Genomic DNA, 21778 nt, shown 5'->3' on the forward strand with positions numbered 1-21778 from the left:
TTGCCATGAGAGAGGATAAACCTTATTAAGAAAATAAATTTCCTCTTGGAGTTTACATCCTTGACAAATACAGCCCGTCTGGAGTCCAAATTAAACAAAGATGGTGATGGGAAAGATCCTGGCCAACTCTGTGTGGTTTGTGCTAAGCCTTTGTCTTCCATTATCTCCAATTGAGAAAGATTCCAGAAAAATCTGGGCTGCTTTTCCTCAAGCGCCTGCTCCCAGAATAGCCTCACACATAGGCTTGGATGGAGGGAAAGCAGTCTGTTCTATCGTTCTATATTGTCTTTACAGGGATCGGTGGCCCCAGGGTTGAGGACTTAATGGCCCACCACGTAGCAATAACCCCATCAAGTGTACTTGCTGAGGTCCAACTGGGGGCAGGGTGGAATGAACGAGGAACTTACGTCTCAAGGGGAGGGTGCAGCATAAATCTATCAGTGGCATTTATTGAGCACTTAACATGTGCGGATCATGGTACTAAGCGCTTGGAAGAGTACCGTACAACCCAACATAAATCAAGAGATCATACTTAAAAGAGGGGAGGGGAATCAGAAAGAAAACGGATGCATTCATGAGTTGGGAAATTGGGAAGGTGGGCGATAATTCAGGGAATACTACTGGGAGGGGGTGGTCATTTTAAGAGGAAGGAGGGGAGAGATAAGGAGAGGGGCTATTCCAGGGTGGGAAATGGTGAGAACAGTGGGTCCGAGGAGGGAGGTTTGGGAGCCAAGGGGAGAGTGAGGGATATCCTAGGGGTGTGATGGGACCCAGATTGGAGACGGAGCACCAGGGATCTATATCCCGAGGCGGGAGCCGCTGCCAACCTCGCCTAGAGTCACAGCCACAGAAATTCGTCCTCTGGACTGTAAGCGTGTTAGGGGCAGGGAGCGTGTCTGCTAATTCTGTTGCACCGTACTCTCCCACATATTTAGACAAATGCTCTGCACATAGAAAGTGCTCAATAAATACCACTGATTAATTGAAGGCCCAAAACAGCCATCAGCCAATGACAAAGGGAAGGGAAAGCAGATTCCAGCAGGAGGATTTGAGGTCATATGGCCTTTCCTTCTACTCCACAGCCTGATTCCTTCCAAGTCTGATTTCTTTTGATATTGGCTCCCCAGGCTGGTTCTTCCTTCCATGCCCAGCTTAACAGCAGTTGCCGAGATCCTGGCAGTGAGAACCATAGAGAATCGACTACAAAGCGACTTGGAGTTGGAGGGAATTTTTCTGTTGAAAGGGTGATTTTGCTCTACTCAGTTCCCTAGTCTCAGTAGCAGTCGGCCCAAGACAAAACCCGGGCAAACCCAAAACTCAGTCTAAGAGCTCAGGCGAAAAATGGGATGGACGGAACTCCAATGGCCCTGAGGAACTGCACCTAAAAAGCTTTCCATCCCGAGGGAAGGTCAGCAAGATAGGCTCCCCCCACCCCGGCCCCCAGCCCAGGGATCAGGACCTCAGCAGCCTTCCAAGGATGATGCAGGGCCAGGCAAAGAATGACTGAGGAGAAGTTCAAGAGAAGAATTAGAATAATGTTATTGAAACAAAAGAAACTTTGGACAATTGGGTCATATATTATTTTAGATCAGTTCTTCAGAAGAAAGATACCATATGCTTGCTGATTTGCAGTATGAAATCCATTACTTTTGCAAACTAGTGAACATGTGGGCAACACATGATGTGGAATGGTGGGGGCAGCCAGGATCCCTCCCATAAGCCCCTGGGGCAGACTGGTCCGTCTCCAGTGTCAACTACCCTGGGATTAACCACTTACTCTGGGTAATGAATCCCAGACCCAATTCGAGGCTCCACTCCAGCAAGCCTGCAGGAATCGTGCTTGTAGATGGAGGGAGTGTGGCTTAATGAAATCAACTTGGGCTTGGGATGTTGGGAGACCAGGGCTGTAATCCCGGCTCTGCCACTGGCCTCCTGGGGTACCTTGGACAAGCTGACATCTCTATACCTCGGCTTTCTTATCTGTAGAATAGGGTAAATCACCCCTCTCTCTACTTCTTGGATTGGGAGCCCTCAGTGGGAAAGGGACTCAGTCCAATATCACTATCTTGTATCTAGCACATATTAAAACTTAATAAATTTCTTAATTGAATGTAGAAACTGCCTTTTCTGCGTGCATCTGGATGAACGTGTCGGGGGAGGTCTGAGCTAAGCCCGGGGGAGAGGAGAGTGTTGTGAGGGTTGTGAGAAGCAGCATAGCCTAGTGAAAAGAGCACAGGTTTGGGAGAAAGATGATTTGTCTTCTGCGTGACCTTGGGCAAGTCACTCAACTTCTCTGTGCCTCAGTTCCTTCATCTGCAAAATGGGGATTTAATACTTGGTCTCCCTCCTGCATAGACTCTTTTGAGATCTGATGATCCTGTATCTACTCCAGCACTTAGTACAGAGCTTGGCACATAGAAAGCGCTTAATACCTGTAGTATCACTTATCAATATTAGGGGCAGAGAGGAGTACAACCAAGGGGAAACTGACAGACTTGAATGATGCAGAGGTGGTGGTCACACTTCTTGATACATTCCAGGTTTCAATCAGACCTAGGAGTCAGAGGAGCTGCATTCTAATCCCAGCTCCATCAGTTGTCTGCTGTGTGACCTTGGGCAAGTCACTTAACTTTTCTGTGCCTATTTCCTTATCTGTAAAATGGGGACTAAATCTTACTTCCTCCTACTTAGACAGTGAGCCCCATATGGGATAACCTGATGATCTTATCTGATAATCGGATTGTCTGATTATCTACCCTGGTGCTTGGTACAGTGCTTCGCATCTAGTAAGAGCTTAACAAGTACTATAGCTGTTTGTGTTTTTCATAAGCAGGATCTGATTCCAGGGTACTGTGGTGTCTGGGGATGGAGCCTGTGGAGAGAGGTGGCTTCAGTAACTCTGGCTTTCTGTGGCCCCAAATTGCCTGGACAAGGATCGATTGAGCAATCATATTTATTGAACACTTACTGTCTGCAGAGCATTGTACTAAGTGCTTGGGAGAGTACAGTGCAATAGAGTTGGTAGAACTCTGGATTGAATTGGATTCATTTGGACTGGATTGGATTGGATTCAGTGCAGAAGCATTCTCATCAGGTGAGTTCTGCTTGAAATCCACTGAAGCCATACTCTCCAAAGTCACCAGTAACCTCCTCCTTGCCAAAATCAATTGAGGCTACTCTATCTGACAGCTGCCTGTGACAGTGTGGAACACTCACTTCTCCTGGAAACACTCTCAAAAGTTAATTTCCTTGATGCTATCCTCTCCTGCTTCCCCTATTACCATTCTGGCCACTCCTTTTCCGTTTCTTTTGCCAACATCTCCTCTGCCTCCCACCCATTAATCAACCAATCAGCATGGCAGAGTGGATGGTGCATGGGCCTGGGAATCAGAAGGTCATGGGTTCTAATCCCAGCTCCACCACTTGCCTGCTATGTGGCCTTGGGCAAATCACTTTACTTCTCTGGGCCTCACTTCCCTCATCTATAAAATGAGGATTCAGATTGTGAGCTCTATATGTGGGTCAGTTACTGTGTCTATCCCGATTTGCTTGTATCCACCCCAACGCTTAGTATAGTGCCTGGCACAAAGTAAACGCTTATCAAATACCATAATAATAGTAATAATAATAACTAATCAATCAGAGGTAGTTATTGAGCACTTAATATGTGCCCTGAGCACTTGGGAGAGTACAGTACAAAGTTGGTAGTTACGTGCCCTGCCCACAAAGAGCTTACAGCTAGGAGGGGAGAAAGACAATGATATAACTTGCAGATATGTACTTAAGTGCTGTGGGGCTGAGGGTAAGATGAATGCCAGCTGTCTACTGGGTATCTACCCAAGTGCATAGATGACGCAGAAGAAGGCGTCCCTTAAAAGCTCAGTTCTGCATCCCCTTCTGGTTTCCATTTAAACGAACTCCTTTGGGGGAGCTTAGGCTTGGGAAAACCAGACTGTGCTGTATAGATCAATTCCCTCCCACATTTAGAAAATAGCTGCTGTGGGACCAGGGACCCTCTTGCAGAACAGTGAGGAGCCTAAAAACTGCTCATTTAGCCAAAATGGACCGCAACTCCTACAGTTCTTTATTTTTTATAATTGCCCTTGTTTTCTTCTACTGTTTTGCTGTTTTTTATCATTTCAATTTTTCCTCATTTGTCCTGCCAATGAACTCTCCGTTCTCCATTATTCTAAGACTGTGGTCCAGGAGCTCCGCCTCAGCTCTCTACCACGTATCCTTCCCCAGAGCTTGATACAAGGCTCTGCAAACAGGACATGCTCAATAAGTACTCTTGAAAGAGGGAATGCTGCAGATGCAGAAGGTTGCTTGCTTGATTGAAGCAGCATGGCTCAGTGGAAAGAGCCTGGGCTTTGGAGTCAGAGCTCATGGGTTCGAACCCCGGCTCTGCCGCTTGTCAGCTGTGTGACTGTGGGCGAGTCACTTCACTTCTCTGTGCCTCAGTTCCCTCATCTGTAAAATGGGGATTAAGCCTGTGAGCCCCACGTGGGACAACCTGATTCCCCTGTGTCTACACCAGTGCTTAGAACAGTGCTCTGCACGTAGTAAGCGCTTAACAAATACCAACATTATTATGATTGAAAGGCAAACTCTTAAAATCTCTTTCCCATTTTTTTTTCCCCTTTCCATCTCTGAAGGCTTTCGGTGGGATAGAAGAAGGACCGATGATAAATGATCCACTGCCTTGAGCTAGGGCCAGGCTGTCCCGACATCCTGACATCATCCCTCCATGCCACGTGGGTATAGAGCCTAATGTATGACATCAGAAATGCCCTTTTGTGGAAGAGCATTTTACCGCACTTGCTGCTGTAGAGTTGCTGTCCCTGCAGCCACACTGTCACTGAGCCCTCCCTTTAGCCAAGTTCCAGGATCCCAACACCCGCCCCATTAACAGATCCCCTCTGTCCCTTGCCACCTATGAGAAGGGCAGCGGTATAAACTTCTTTGAGAGGAGCCAGTCTGTCCACCTTTGAGAAGGTATCAGTGCCAGCATCTTTTGAGAAGGGCAGGGATACAGCTATCTTTGAGAGTTGCTGCATGTGGCCCTTTTTGAGAAGGGCTGGATGACAACCATCTTTGGAATGTCCTGGGTGGCCACCATTTTTTGAAGTTCCCACATGGTCGCCTCCCCTCCCCGCCAGCCACACGACTCCCTGAAGTGATAGCTTACCACTCTTACTGTCTGAGGCCAGTCTTGAACCAATGATTAAAAGTGGAGGATTTAGCTTTCCTGGGGAGATGGCTATTTTTATGGACTTCTCTTCCCTTCCCCAATTCTGCCAACCTAAACTTGTTTAAAAGTAATAGAGTTTTAAAGTGCCTTCTTTTCTCCCTCCCACTGTTTAGTGTGGCAAATTTGGTGTTTGGTTTGGCTTTGCTTTCCTGTTTTCTTCCTCCTCTCAAGTCAAGGCTGCGCAAGCATCATGTGTCTAAAATTTCCCAAAATTCAATTGTTCTTCCTCATCCCTAAAAGCAGCAAATATTATCTTCCGCTCAAAGTATGGGAGGGTGGCAGATAGTGGTTCTGAATTGCTTCTCATTATCAATAATAATTGTGCTATTTCTTAAGCACTTACTCTGTGCGAAGCATTGTACTAAGCCCAGGGGTAGATGCAAGAGAAGCAGGTAGAACACAGTCCTTATCCCATCTAGGGCTCACAGTCTGAATAGGAGGGAGAACCAATAGGTCTCCCCATTTTACAGTTGAGGAAACGGAGACACAGCAAAGTTAAGTGACTTGCCCAGGTTCATACAGCAGGACAGTGGTCGAACTGGGATTAGAACCATGTCTTCTGACTTCCAGACCTGTGCTCTTTTGGAGTGGGGATTAGCCTAGATCATTAGCCTAGGTTTCCCAATCTCAGTCAAAATTCGTTCTTGTCTCACTTGCCACCCACCGCTCTGCCTGGAAACCCGTCCCCTACCATTCACATTAGCAGAATACAGTTCCCCAGCATTTTCAAGGCCCTCTTGGGACTGCATCTCCTCCAGGAGGCTTTCCCTTATTAATGTCTCATCTCCCCATTCCTCCCAACTGCCCCTTCAGCACTTCTGTGTCACCCAAGCAGTTCGGTGACAAACCTTCCTCCTACCCACTTCCATGTACCCCCGAACACCCTGCTGCCTACCACAGCGTAGCTCAGTGGAAAGAGCCCGGGCTTGGGAGTCAGAGGTCATGGGTTCGAATCCCAACTCTGCCACTTGTCAGCTGTGTGACTGTGGGCAAGTCACTTAATAATAATGGTGGTATTTGTTAAGCACCTACTATGTGCAAAGCACTGTTCTAAGCGCTGGGGGGGATACAATGTGATCAGGTTGTCCCACGTGGGGAATCACAGTTTTAATCCCCATTTTACAGATGAGGGAACTGAGGCACAAAGAAGTTAAGTGACTTGCCCAAAGTCACACAGCTGGCGAGCAGCGGAGGCGGGATTAGAACCCATGACCTCTGACTCCCATGCCCAGGCTCTTTCCACTGAGCCATGCTGCTTCTCGTAGTTCTCTGTGCCTCAGTTACCTCATCTGGAAAATGGGGATTAAGGCTGTGAGCCTCACGTGGGACAATCTGATTACCCTGTATCTCCCCCAGCTCTTAGAACAGTGCTCTGCACATAGTAAGTGCTTAACAAACCCCAATTTATGTATTTATCTTTATATTCTATTAATCTTACTCCTCCCTAGAGAAGACATGTGGTTGAGTAGAATGAGCAAAGACCTGTGTTCTGGGCACCACTGCTAGCTTATGTGGCCTTGGGCAAGTCACCTAAGTTCTCTGTGCCTCAGTTTCCTCATCTATAAAATGGGATTAAATATCCAGTCTCCCTCCCTCTTAGGCTGTGAGCCCCATGTGGGTCAGGGACTGTGTCCAATCTATTTATTTTGAATCTATCCCAGCGCTTAGTACAGTTCTTGGCACACAGTAAGCGTTTTACAGATACCACAATTATTATTGTCTTGCCTTATGCCGTCGAGTCTTTTCCGATCCATAACGACACCACAGACACATCTCTCCCAGAACGCACCCCTCTCCATCTGCAATCGTTCTGGTAGTGCTTCCATAGAGTTTTCTTGGTAAAACTATGGAAGTGGTTTACTATTTTGTGGTAATACACTCCCTTGGAGAACTCATTCTCTCCCATGGCTTCAACTACCACCTCTATGCTGATGATTCCCAAATCTACATCTCCAGCTCTGAACTTCCTCCCTCTCTGCAGTTTCACATATCCTGCTACCTTTAGAACTTCTCTACTTGAATGTCCCACCGACACCTAAAACTTAACATATCCAAAACAGAACTCCTTATCTTCCCACCCAAACCATGTCCTCCTGCTACTTTCCCATTACCGTGGATAGCACCACTGTCCTATCTGTCTCACAAGGCCGTAACATTGGCGTTATCCTTGACCCCTCATTCGGCCCACATATTCAGTCAATCACCAAAACCTGTCAGTTCGAGCTCCACGAGATTGCTAAAATCCATCCTTTCCTCTCCATCCAAAATGCTACCACATTAATCCAAGCAATTATCCTATCCCACCTTGATTGCTATATCAGCCTCCTTGCTGACCTCCCCTGCCTCCTATCTCTGCCCATTCCAGACCATATTTCACTCTGTAGCTCAGCTCATTTTTCTACAGAAATGTTCAGTCCGTATTTCTCCACTTCTCAAGAACATCTAGTGGTTGCCCAACCACCTCCTCATCAAACAGAAACTCCTTACCATCAACTTGAAAGCACTCAATTGCCTTGCCCCGTCCTACTTTACCTCACTGCTTTCTTACTGCAGCCCGGCCTGCACACTTCACTCCTCTAGTGCTAACCTGTTCACTAAGCTACAGTCTCATCTACCTTGCTGCCGACGTCTGGCCCACATAGCGCCTCTGGCCTGGAACACCCTCTCCTTACCTGACAGATGATCACTCTCCCTATCTTCAAAACCTTATTGAAGCCACGTCTCCTCCAAGAGGCCTTCCCTAACTAAGCCCTAATTTCCTTATCTCCTTCTCCCTTCTTCAACACCCTTGCACTTCTATATGGACTCTTTATTCATCCCTCCCTCAGCCCCACAGCACTTATGTACAAATCCATAATTAGTTCACTTATATTAATGTCCCTATCCAGTGTGGTTTAGTGGATAGAGCACGGATTGGGAGTAAGAAGGACCTGGGTCTAATCCTGGATCCTCTGCATGTCCACTGTGTGACCTTGGGCAAGTCACTTCACTTTTCTGGGCCTCAGTTACCTCATCTGTAAAATGGAGGCTTAAGAGTGTGAGCCCTAGGTGGGACAGGTACTATGTCTAACCTGATTAACTTGTATCTACCTCTGGGCTTAGAACAATGCTTGGCACATAGTAAGTGCTTAACAAAGACTGGAATTACTAACATGGTTCCCCTGGTTCCATGTCTGGTTCCCCTTCGAGACTGTAAGCTTGTTTTAGTCAGGGAATGTGTCTGTTATATTGTACTCTCCCAAGGGCTTAGTACAGTGCTCTGCACACAGTAAGGACAATAAATGTGTTTGACTGATTCATTTCCTCTCCCATCCTTATATAATGTGACTATATGTCACTTTAAGGGAGAGCAGTCACAGGTTTTAGAGCTTTAACCCACCTCCTGAAGAACCTCCAGTGGGACCCATTAGAATCAGCAGGTTTGGCCAGAAGGCAGGAAAGCACCCAGTGGCAGTGAGATGTGCCCAGTGGCAGCAGGGATGGCAAGGGAGAGGAAAAGACCAATGACTCCTGCTGCTGGCTAGATCACTTCTTCCCAGCCCTAGCACTGAGGTTCAGGGCCTGCAGCCTGGCTGTGGCAGTGCCGTTGCAGGATATTTCTGCTGGCAGTAGTTGAGCCATCAGATGGACCCCACTGCCATTTAGGTTGGACTGCCAGGGCCTCTTGGCTACAGCCTGGGCCACAGTTTGCACTCTGAGATCTGGGTGAAGCTGCCAGCCTTCTTTGGGGAGCAGGCATGATGTAGTGTGGGTAAAGTCCAGGTCCCGGGGACAAGAGGCCTGTCATCCCACTGGAGTCATCTCTCCCTTTCCCCAAATGGCCACAGTCCCCTCTCCCCTCCCTCCTCCCTCCCATCTCTTTACAGAAGCTGGACTGGATTTCCTGTCAGGAAAAGCCACACCAGAAAACAGCAGCAGCCCCTGGGGTGAACTCAGGATGGGCTGAGAATCTCCCACTTATCCCATGTCCCCTCTGGGTGATGAAAGTCAAGGGCAGCCAGGCCAGGACATCATTAACCTCAGGCTGGGGTCAGCAAAAGCAGCCGCTGAGGGGGCTGGGGGGGGCTTGTTTCATAGCTACGGCAGCCTCGCTCTCAAAACCGTTCCCTAATGAAGGGTCTGTTTCCACGGCAACCACAGTGCCCTGGCTTTTATGCGTTTTGAGACTCTGTCTAATCTGAGGTAAAAATGGCACCAGAAGGAGGCCCGTTGTGGAAGCGCATATCCAACTTCACCGTGCTGGTTGCTGGGGTGAAGGGGTCACTTTGTCTCCACAGGGAGAAGCAGATGAGACCCAACAAAGATGTTTGTTGTTCTCCCTTGACCCCTGCCAAATCCCCCCACCTCTCTGGTTAAAGGGCACTTTTATTATGTTTTCTTAATTCTGACCCAAATGGGAGGGAGCGATAGCCCCAGAGGATTTGGGAAAATCTTCTGTCACCAGGGAGTGTGAGAAGAGAAGGGAGGAAGAAAATTGGATATGTCAACTTCGTGGGAAATTGTTGATAATTAATGGCTGCAATTGACTGCATCAACTCAGTAGACTGCATGTACTTGTGAGGGCGCGCACACTGGCCCTCTTCACTTACAGAATGCTATAAATGGATTTAAATAGAAACCGTTTCTCTTGCTCCCTCTCCTCCTCCTCCCTCCCCAACCCTCCAAGGACAATCCCAGAGGTAATGGCCCCCAAAGGCCCCCAAAGGTCTCTCTCCAAGGCAGGGCTAAGCTGAGGCCCTGGGCAGGATCGGGGCATGAGACCATGATGAGAGATTCTCTGAAGTTCTGGAGGAATTACCACTCACCTTCATCCAGAGTTTGAGGGGCCTGGAATGTCCTCTTCCCTCCAGAGGCTGCTCCTCCTGGAAAGGGGCTGCCCAGGGTTAGTAAATTCCCCTTCCGGGGCTTCATAGGGTGAGGATCTAGAGACAAAGGACATTTGTGGGGTTTTGTCTCTGCTTCCAGTTTGACCTAGAGCCAAGAAGCAGCATGGCCTATTGGAAAGAGCATGGTCCTAAAAGTCAGCCTGGGTTCTATTCCTGGCTCCACCACATGTCTACCATGTGGCCTTGGGCAAGTCACTTCACTTCTCTGTGCCTCAGTGACCTCATCTGTCAAATGGGGATTAAGACTGTGAACCCTTTGTGGGACAAGGACTATGACTAACCTGATTAGCTTGTGTCTACCCCATCACTTAGTACAGTATCTGGCACATAGTAAATGCTTAACAAATACCATAAAAAAAAAGACAGATATCATCTGCCATCTTTGCCCTTTGCAAAGACCCTTATCAATCAGTCAGTGAAAAGCTCTGTGCCAAGCTTGTGAAGTTGATAGACATGATCCCTGCCTTGGAGGCGATTACAACCTAGCAGTCTAAAGGGCTGTGGCTTCAATGCCCTAGTTCATTTAACCTTCCCACTTCCCTCTTTGGATTCTGGGGTCCCTGAGTTTTGACAGCAACAGCAGTAGCAACAGCGATATCACTCTCGATAGCATTTATTGTGTACCTTCTCCGGGTGAGGAGCATTGTTCAAGGCACTGTGCCAAGCCCTTGAGGGAGTATGATCAAGTGAGAAGACATACCAAGAACTTGAGAGAGGATGATCGAGTGAGAAGACATGTTCTCTGCCCTCAAGGAGCTTACAGTCCCATTACCTAGGGGCCCTGTCTCTGCAGGGGAAATTTGGCCCTGTCTTTTGCTTCTCCTCTGGGCCAGATGAAGTGGACGCATCCAGAAACGAATGTGACTCTTTGCCCCTCCTCTTGCTTAGAGCCCGTGGCCATGTATGGGCTGGACACGGCAGGACCCGCGGCCCTGCGTTTACACAGACAGTTTAGACCAAAGTTAATGTCAAGTGCCAGGACCCATGGCACCAAAGGGCTGGGACAGAAGAGATAGTGTGTAAAGTGCAATGCCCATCAGGGACATCAAAATAACCTGAACGGTGTCTCTTTCTGATCGGATTCCTTTCCCTGCCGGGTCCATGATTTTTGAGCCGGAGAATGTTCCTGCCATCTCGGGTTTCAGTCCTGTCACATTGGGCCCAGTCTTGGTAGACGGGCACCAGCAGGGAAGCTCTGAGGAGACCGTGTGACTGACCCAGAATGGAGGAGGCGCATGAGCTCAAAGACGGGCTCAGCGAGGTTGGCCAACGGCTGTGAACCGGGACCACCCGGAGAAGTCAGTCCAGGGTGAGTTCAAATTTAGGGCTCCAGAGGATTGGTTGTAGTAGAACAGTAGTAGGAGTGGAACGAGTAGCACTAGCAGGAGGAGGAGGAATAAGAATAGGAATGGTAGTTGTAGAAGAAATAGCACTAATAGTAATAATAGTAATAATGGCAGGAGGAGGAGTAGCAGCAGTAATAGGAGGAGGAGGAGGAGGAATAGGAATAGGAGCAGCAGTGACAGTAATACTAGTAGTAGGAAGAGGAGGAAGAGAAGAAATAGGAATATTAGGAATAATAGTAGTAGGAGGAGTATTAGTAGTAATAGAAGTAGAAGCAGTAGTGGCAGAAGTAACGTGGCTCAGTGGAAAGAGCCCGGGCTTGGGAGTTAGAGGTCATAGGTTCTAATCCCGGCTCCGCCACTTGTCAGCTGTGTGACTTCGAGCAAGTCACTTAACTTCCCTGCACCTCAGTTACCTCATCTGTAAAATGGGGATTAAGACTGTGAGCTCCACGTGGGACAACCTCATCACCTTGTATCCCCCCGACCCCGGCGTTTAGAACAGTACTTTGCACACAGTAAGTGCTTAACAAATGTCACCATTGTTATTGTTAATAGTAGTAACAGAGTAGTAGCAGAGAAGCAACAAGGCCTAGAGAAGCAGCGTGGCTTAGTAGAAAGAGCACGGACTTGGGAGTCAGAGGATGTGGGTTCTCATCCCGGCTCTGCCACTTGTTCATTCATTCATTCAATATATTTATTGAGCGCTTACTTGTCTGCTGTGTGACCTCGGGGAAGCCACTCAACTTCTCTGGCCCTCAGTTACCTCATCTGTAAACTGGGGATGAAGACTGTGAGCCCCACGTGGGACAACCTGATTACCGTGTATCTACTCCAGCGTGCAGAACAGTGCTTGGCACATAGTAAGTGCTAAACAAATTCCATAATTAGTATTAGTAGTAGTAGCAGCAGAAGAAGCAGTAACAGTAGTAACAGTAGTGTGACTTAGTGGAAAGAGCGCAGGGTTGGGAGTCAGAGGTCGGGTTCTAATCCCGGCTCTGCCAGTTGTCAGCTGTGTGACCTTGGGCAAATCACTTCATTTCTCTGTGCCTCAGTTACCTCATCTGGAAAATGGGGATGAAGACTGTGAGCCCTACGTTGGACAACCTGATTACTCTGTATCTACCCCAGTGCTTAGAACAGTGCTTGGCACACAGTAAGCGCTTAACAAATACCAACATTATTAGTGGTAGTAATAATAGCAGCAGTAACAGGAGGAGGAGGAGGAAGAATAAAGGTGGAAGGAGGAGGAGGAGGAGAATTAGTAGTATTGGAAGGAGGAGGAGGAGGAGGAAGAAAAGAGAGAGAAGGAGGAGGATGACAAAGAGAATGTAAAGGAGGAGGAGTATGTGTTGTGTACACACTGGGTGCAACACATTACACTAAGTGCTTGGGAAGTTCTAAACTGAGAAGTGACTCAATCCTTGCCTACAAAGAGCCTCCACTCCAAAAGAAGAGACAGATGAGCCTAGGATTAGCAAAGAAGTCAGCTTTGGAAAGTGCTGGTTTGGACTGATGGAACACAGTAAGCCTTCCCAAATCAGGTAGCCCAACCCCGGTTGGCCAGGACCCCCTCCCACCCCCACACATAGCAGGTAGCCCCCGTCCCAGCTGGTCAGGAAGAGAAGCACTGGAACAGCTCTGACTTGGCCTGGGGTCGAGGTGGGTAGTGGCTCCTTACCAGATGGATAGGATTATACTGAAGAGACCTAGGCCCTGGCAAAAATGACCCGCGATAAGAGTGTTCCATCCCGGACTGAGGAAGGCCTATAAATGTCTACACAAACAGGGGCCTCCAGTTAGGAATGTTGGACAGAGTCCATCAGCTGGCTGGCTAAGGGGCCCAGTTGGTTCTCACATCAAATCCAAACTCCTGGCCTTTGGCTTACAGGTTCTACACCCACTGTTTCCTCTCTAACCAATAGCTGCCAGGTTCCGTGAAGGAGAGTCTTGCTGGTTATGATGCCATGACCCAATAAAGGTAAATATTTGATTTTCCATTGGGATGGGGACTGCCTTTCTTCATTGGAAATAGCAATCAAACATCTAATGAAGGACTGTGCTCAGAGAAGGCACTAAAGAAAGGTAGTTGATGGACTGATGGACTAGGCAACAATTTTCCCACAGACACTCCTTGAGAATCCATCCTCCTTTCAGACACTGCCTCCGTTCTCACTGGTCACACATCTGTTTTGCAGAATGAAGAGAGATTTGGGGGTCCTCCTTAATCAGCTTAGATTGCTAGATGCTTACTTAGACTGTTACTTAAATTATGAGCCCCATTTTGGACAGGGACCGACTGCCTACCCCAGCATTTCATACAGTGCTTGGCACATAGAAAGGGCTTATCAAATGCCACAGCTAGGTCTACTGGTCAAGCAAGGCCCTGTGGTTCTGGGAACAGCTCTGTACTGTTGGGGAAGGCTAGGACCTTTCTTCAGGAGGCATCCTGTAGTCGTGGGCACCTCTATCCACCCATTTCCCACAGAAAAGTTACCATATGATGTGGGCTGTGAAAGTGGCCCAGCTCTTCTAGAGAGATCGAGGTGATGCCATGGGCATCTGGAAAGGGATCAAGTCTCCTAGATAGCGCCGACTGCTGCAGAAGTCAGAGGGAGCCCAAGCTAAAACGTTCACAGTAAGAATGAGAGGGGAACACAACACTCCACCCTTTGGTGAGTAGAATCCCCCTTGGCTTAGAGGGTCTTAGTCAAGTCCCCCATGCCTGCACTGGGCCTCCACTGAGGAAGAATCACTGAGAAGCAGCAAGTCCTAGTGGATAGAGTAGGGGCCTGGGAGTCAGAAGGACCTGGGTTCTAATCCTAGCTCCACCACTTGTCTGCTGAGTGACCTTGGGTAAGTCACTCACTTCTCCGTTCCCAGTGACCTCATCTGTAAAATATGGATCGAAATTGTGAGCCCCACGTGGGACATCGGCTGTGTCCACCTGATTAGACTGTATCTACCTCAGCGCTTAGTACAGTCCCTGGAACGTAGTAAGCGCTTAAAAAATTTTTTTTAAATTGCCATTCTTGATTCCATTGTTTACAAATATTGTTATATTTGTATCCCCTTTTAGAGTAAGCCCCTTGTGGGAAAGGGGTGAGCCTTGTGATTCCCATGGTAGGCTCTCAAACGGTTAAGAACAGTGCACAGTACTCAGAAAATGCTCAGTAACTCAACCGATCAATAGTATTTATTGAGTGTCATGTGCAGAGCGCTGTACTAAACACTTGGGAGAGTACATTACAACAGAGCTGGTAGACAAGTTCCCTTCCTACAGTGAGTTTACAGTCTATAGGGGGAGACAGGCAATAGCATAACTGTTTTAATATGTATATTTTATAGATGGAAATCTATCTGTAACAACTTCATAAAGAACATCTCAACAAATATCACTACTACTGAGACTCTCTTCTTCTAACTACTACTATTAGTATTACTAGTACCCTGCCGAGGTAGACTAACACAGAAGCTAACTCCTATTACTGCAGAATTTATTGGAAAAAGAACAAGACTAGTTGTGTGACCCTGGGAATATCCCTTGGTCTCTGTTTCCCCTTCAAGTAAAGATATTTTCAAAGGGTGTGGAGGGCCCAGATTGAAAAGACAGCTAAAACGTTCTCCAGCAGTGTCCACAGAGCAAATCTGACCGTCTGCTGTCTTCCTCCGCCCACACATCCCAGGTGAGGGAGGCCACTTTTGGCTCTTGCTTGTGCTGGACAAGGAAGTGCACGTGCCATCGCAGGCATTGTGCCAGGCCTACAGAGTAACCTGGTGACATTGCATGTGTCATTTTGCAGATGAATGCTGATTTTTGCCTCTTTCTAGAGCATTTCTCCAGGCAGGGAGGGAGGCAGTGAGGGGAAATCCCTGAACCCCCAAATTGCTCCAAAGCCAGTGCATGTTCACCTCTCCCATCAATACGAACTCCAGAAAAATGTTCAAACAGCATAGCTTAGTGGCAGAAGAAACTGGGGGCAGAAGTTTATTAGAAAGAAAATAAAAGTGTCCAGGAGTGTATTGGTCAGGGGGCAGACCAGCTGAAAATGGACAGAATGAGTAGGCCACCCTAGTGTGAATTCTGATGTGGGACCTCCACTCTGTCCCCCTTAAGTACAAGATATTTGCTACACTGAGCACTGCATAGGCACAGGTGCCATTATGGACAATTTCCCCTTTTTCTTTAAGAGCAAGTGTGACTGGTGTTAATACAGCCTATCTATCAATCAGGGACATGAACTGACCACCTATTTGTGCAGAGCACTGTACAGAGCACTTGAGAGAATACAACAGAATTGTCACATCCCCTGTGCACGAGGGGTTTACAGTCTAGATCGGGTGACCGATATTAAAACAAATTATGGATATGTACATAGTACTGTAGGTATGAGGAAAGGGTGAATATCAAGTGCTTAAAGGTACAGATCCAAGTGCATAAGGGAGGCAAGAATGGAGAGCAAGTTGGGGAAAAGAGAACTTAGGGCAGGCCTCTTGGTGGAAATGGGCTTTTAAGAGGGCTTTGAAGGTGGGGAGAATGGTGGGCTGTTGGATATGAAGGGGGAGGTGATTCTAGTCCAGAAGGAGGACTTGGACAAGGGCTCAGCGGCGAGATAGACAAGATCAAGTCACCGTGATTAGGTTAGCACTGGAGGATAAAGTGTGTGGGCTGGGTTGTAGAAGGAGATGAGCAAAGTAAGGTAGGGGGAGAGCTATTTGAGTATTCTTAGAGCAGGCTTTTCTGCTTTGCATTCTGTCCTGGGATCTCCAGGCCTGTTCTGCTCAGCTGTAGACCCTTCTCTCCACTCCACCAAACTATTCCCTTTGCTCTTTTTCTCCATTTTTTTCAGTGGAGATTGTGTTTGACAGCCACAAGAACCACTAGGTTGTTTTTTTTTTCCCTTTTCATCTCAAGCACGAAAGGGCAATGCAAGATTTTTTCCGAAATAAAATAAATCTTTCGGGAAAAGCCTGTATTTATGTTGCTGCTGCCGGTTTTCCCATAATGCTGTGCTTTTCACGCGACTGCCATGTGCGTTGGAGCTAGAGGCAGGCGGGTACATTTTTCCATTCTTGGCAACACATCAAAGTCCAAGTGGGAGTCTTGGAGAAAATAGGCTTGAGGCAGGCCCAACCCTGCCTTCGGGAGGTGATGCTGATGGCAGTCCACTCTTTCTTTTGACCCCAGGCAGCAAGAGTTTTAACCAATTCCAAGAATCCTCTCTGTTCTTATTTAATCATTTCCCTGCCGAGATGTGATTTCTGGCCTGGAGAGACTGCACCACATTCCACCAGATCTCCCCCTTCCATGGCTCGAATCAATAGTTTGACCATCATCTTCTAGGATCGTTCATTACGTGCCCTTTGAGCATGGAATCAATCAATCAGTGGCATTTATTGAGCGATCACTATGTACAAAGCACTGTATTGCTGTCCGTCTCCCCCACTTCCAGACTGTGAGGCCGTTGTTGTGTAGGGATTGTCTCTATTTGTTGCCAAATTGTACTTTTCAAGTGCTCAGTACAGTGATCTGCACACAGTAAGTGCTCAATAAATATGATTGAATGAATGAATGTTCTAAACACTTAGGAGAGTACAACAATGGAAATGGGTGATGTCCTTGGGGAATCTTTCCTGAAGAATCATTTGAGGCCCATTTCCATCCAGTCTATAACAATTAGGATACCTCCTGAGCTCTTACTATGTGCCAAACACTGAACTAAACACTGGAATAGGTAGGTATAAGACTATCAGGGCAGACACAGTCCCTGTTCTACATGGGATTCACAGTCTAACAAGGAAGAAGTAGGAGTTAATCCTCATTTTACAGATGAGGAAACGGAGGCACAGAGAAATGGAGTGACTAATCCAATGTCACACAGCAGACAATTGACAGAGCCAGGATTAGAACCCAGGTCCTCTAACTCCCAGGCCAGTGATTTTTCCAGTAGGCCATGCTGCTGCTCTAAAAATCTATCACTACGTTCGTCATTACCTCGAGATCATATCAAGGATCTTAATTTGGCTTGGAACTGGACCTTGTTCCTCAAAATCAATCAGTCAATCAATCAGTGGTATTTTGGGGGCACTTACTGTAGGCAGAGCACTGACCTAAGTGCTTAGGAGACCACAAAGCAGCAGAGTTGGTAGACACTGTCCCTGATCACAGAGAAAGTCATCTCCAACAGGAAATACTGTTTCCACTCAGCAAGGCTACCAGTTTAGATCGAGGTTGCAACAGGAGTGACCTGCTCCGTTTGCTCTTCCCCCTTCCCATCTCCAACGCACTTATGTACATATCCTTAATTTTATTTATTTGTATTGATGTCTGTCTCCCCTCCTCTGTACGGTGAGTTCGTTGAGCAGAGAGAGTCACTGTTGTTGTATTGTACAGTACAATATTGTTGTACTGTAATAATAATGATGGTATTTGTTAATCACTTACTATGTGTTCCACACTGTTCTAAGTGCTGGGGTACAAGGTGACAGGTACCTTGATACAACATAGATACAAGGTAATACAAGCCCACGTGGGGCTCACACTCTCAATCCCCATTTTACAGATGAGGTAACTGAGACACAGAGAAGTTAAGTGGCTTGCCCCAGGTCACACAGCTGACAAGTGGCCGAGTCGGGATTAGAAGCCACATCCTCTGACTTCCAAGCCCGTGGTCTTTCCACTAAACCACGCTGCTTCTCTATTGTACAAGAGTTTCGTGCAATGCTCTGCACACAGTAAGTGCTCAATAAATACGACTGAATAAGTGAATGAATGGTAAGTGGGAGGCAGCCACTGTACACGTTTAGTTTGCAGTGTCAGTGGGGCATCCAGGTAGAGATGCCCTGAAGGCAGGAGGAAATGTGAGACTTCAGAGAAGCAGGTGATGCCAGCCAGGAAAGTCCGGCTTCTAATTCCAAAGAGCCAGAAGAGGGAGCCCCTGATTTTGTGTTCTGGGTGGCGGCCGAGGAGGCCTCGGGACAGGAGGTGGTGCTGTTGTCTTAGACTTGAGCCGGGGCAGAAGGTGAGGGGCTTAACCCAGGCCTGGAGATGCCCAGGCCTGAGGGAAAGTGCCGCTCTCAACCTCACCCAGTCACCTCCCTGCCCTGCCCCTCCCGCAAAGCCTGAGGTCGAGGGTCAAAGGTCGTCAGCCAAAGAAAGATCCATCCTCTTGTCTGTTCCCGAATGGTGGCTAGTAGTCTGCCACTAGCTGGACCCCAGCTGTCTACTTCTGGGGAAGGACCCCAGCCACCTGGGAGAAACCCAAGCTAAGGAGCCTTCGAGGGGTAGATCAGATACTTCACTCTATTGCCCGGATCGTTTTTCAGCCCACTTCTCCCCAGTCTTTTAACCCTCCAATAATTGCTCATCCACCTCCACCCCAAACAGAAATTCCTTACCATTAGCTTTAAAGCAGTAAATCAGCTCACCCCCTCCTATCTTACCTCCCTGATTTCCTTACTACAATCCAGCCTGCACACTCCACTCCTCCAACTCCAACCTACTTACTCACTGTACCTCGATCTCATCTATCTCATTGCCAACCTGAATGTGTCTATCAACTCCGTTACATTATTATACTGTACTTTCCCAAGTGCTTAGTACAGTGATCAGAACACAGTAAGCATTCAATAAATTTGATTGATTGACCGATTATCCTGTCCTGGAACACCCTCCCCCTTTATATCTGACGGTCCGCTATTTTCCCCAACTTCAAAGCCCTCCTAAAATCACATCTCCAACAGTCCTTCCCCACATAAGCTTTCTTACCCTGTCTCCCCCATCTCCCTTCTATGTTGTCTATGCATTTGGTTGCATTTGGATCTATATCTATTAAGCACCTGATATTCACCCCACCCAACCTCAGCCCCAGAGCACTTAGGTATATATCCTTATACTCTCCCATGTCCCCTATCTTTAATCTATTTACCAAGAGCAACATGACATAGTAGATAGATCACAGGCCTGGGAATCAGAAGGTCAAGGGTTCTAATCCTGGATCTGCCACTTGTCGGCTGTGTGCCCTTGGGCAAGTCTTTGAGCTTCTCTGGGCCTCAGTTAACTGATCTGTAAAATGGGAATTAAGACTATAAGCCCCTTGTGGGACAGGAACTGTGTCCAACCTGATTACCTTGTATCTACCCCAGCGCTTAGAACAGTGTCTGGCACAGAGTAAGTGCTTAACAAATACCATCATTATTATTATTTTACTGTCTGCCTCCCCCACAACAGACTGAAGACAACCTAGAGGGCAGGGATCAAGACTACCAACTCTATTGTATTACATTCTCCCAAGTAATAATAATTGTGGTATTTATTAAGTGCTTACTATGTGCCAAGCATGTGCCAGGCACTGTACTAAGTGTGGGGGGAGGAAGAGGAATACAAGCAAATCGAGTTGGACACAGTTCTTGTTCCACATGGGGGCTCACCATCGTAATCTTCACTTTACGGATGAGATAGCTGAGACACAGAGGAAGTGAAGTGACTTACCTAAGGTCACACAGCAGACAAGTGGTGGAGCCAGGATTAGAACTCATGACCTTCTGATTCCCAGGCCCATGCTCTATTATTAGGCCATGCTGCCTACTTAGTACACTCCTGTGCACACAGTAGTAGTCTTTGTTGAGCACTTACTACTTGCCAAGCACTGTACTAAACACTGGGGTATATGCTGGATATGCCATTGATTGATTGACTGATTGGTTGAACTGGGTTGCTACAGTTCATGAGCACAAACTTTCTACTTTGTCCTGAGTGTCTGGGTGTCTGGGATCTGTGAGTGTCTAAGCAGGCCACCACCCTCCTGGACAGCTATCCTATGATTACTATGCAGAAGCAGCATGGCCTAGTGGATAGACCATGGGCCTGGAAGTCAGAATTATCAATGGTATTAACTGGGCTTTTTCTGTGTTCAGAGCACTGCATTAAATACAACAGAGTTGGACTTTGTGAAAGTAGAATTGACATGATTTGGTGACAGACTGAATATGTGTTTATGTTCCCTGTCCACAGAGAAACTTACAGCCTAGAGGGGGAGACAAACATTAACATAAATGCATGAATGTAAATAAGTAATGTGGCCCGGAGGGTGGGGTAAATAACAAGTGCTCAAAGAGCATTACATCCAAGGGCACAGGCGAGGAAGAAAGGAGAGGGAGCAGGGGAAATGAGGGCTTAGTTGGGGAAAGCCTCTTGGAGGGGATGTGATTTCAGTAAGGTTTTGAAGATGGGAGAGTGATGGGAAGGGAGTGAAGGAGAATGTGGGTAAGGGGTTGGCGGTGAGTTAGAGGAGATTGCCGTACAATAACTAAATTGGCATTAGAGAAGATAAGTAGAAGGGCTCACAGTCTAAACGGGGTGGTGTGTGTGTGGGGATAAATATGATAATAAATGTGATGGATCGATTGATTAAACATGTTTAGTTTACAGTGTCAGTGGGTAATGCAGGTAGAGATGCCCTGAAGGCAGGAGGAAGTGTGAGATTGCAGAGAAGGAGAGAGGTCAGAGCTGGAGATGTAGATTTGGGAATCATTTGCATAGAGATGATAGTTGATATATTAAATTGATAGATGATATACTAAAATCATATCTTCTCCAAGAAGCATTCCCTGACTCCCCAGCCCGATTCTCCCTCCCTTCGCTGACACTGCCTTCTCCTGGTTCTCCTCCTATCCCTCTGACCACTCCCTCATGAGCTTTCTTTTGCAGGCTCCACCTCTGCCTCCCACCCTGCATCTGTAGGAGTCCCTCGGAGCAAGATAAGTAGGAGGGGGTGAGCTGACTGAGTGCTTTAAAGCTGATGGTAAGGAGTTTCTGTTTTATGTGGAGGGGGATGGACAACCACTGGAGGTCCTTGGGGAGTGGGGAGGCCTGGGCTGAACTTTTTTTTAGAAAAATGCTCCGGGCAGCAGAGTGAAGTAAGCTGGGAGAGGTTAGCCGGGAGGCCAATGCAGTAATCAAGGCAGGATAGGATAAGTGTTTGGATTAACATGGGAAGAGTTTGGATGGAGAAGAAAGGGTGGACTTCATGAAAATAGAACTAACATGATTTGGTGACAGATTGAATATGTGTGTTTAAGAATCTGTATTCTAGACTGAAAGCTCCTTGTGAGCAGGGAACATGTCTACCAACACTATGATATCATACTGTTCCAAGTGCTTAACACAGTGCTCTGCTCAGAGTAAGAGCTCAATAAATGTGATGGATCGATTGATTGGACATGTTTAGTTTGCAGTGTCAGTGGGTCATGCAGGTAGAGATACCCTGAAGGTAGGAGGAAATGTGAGACTGCGGAGA

Source organism: Ornithorhynchus anatinus, chromosome 11 (assembly GCF_004115215.2).
Source record: "Ornithorhynchus anatinus isolate Pmale09 chromosome 11, mOrnAna1.pri.v4, whole genome shotgun sequence".
Classification (NCBI taxonomy): Eukaryota; Metazoa; Chordata; class Mammalia; order Monotremata; family Ornithorhynchidae; genus Ornithorhynchus; species Ornithorhynchus anatinus.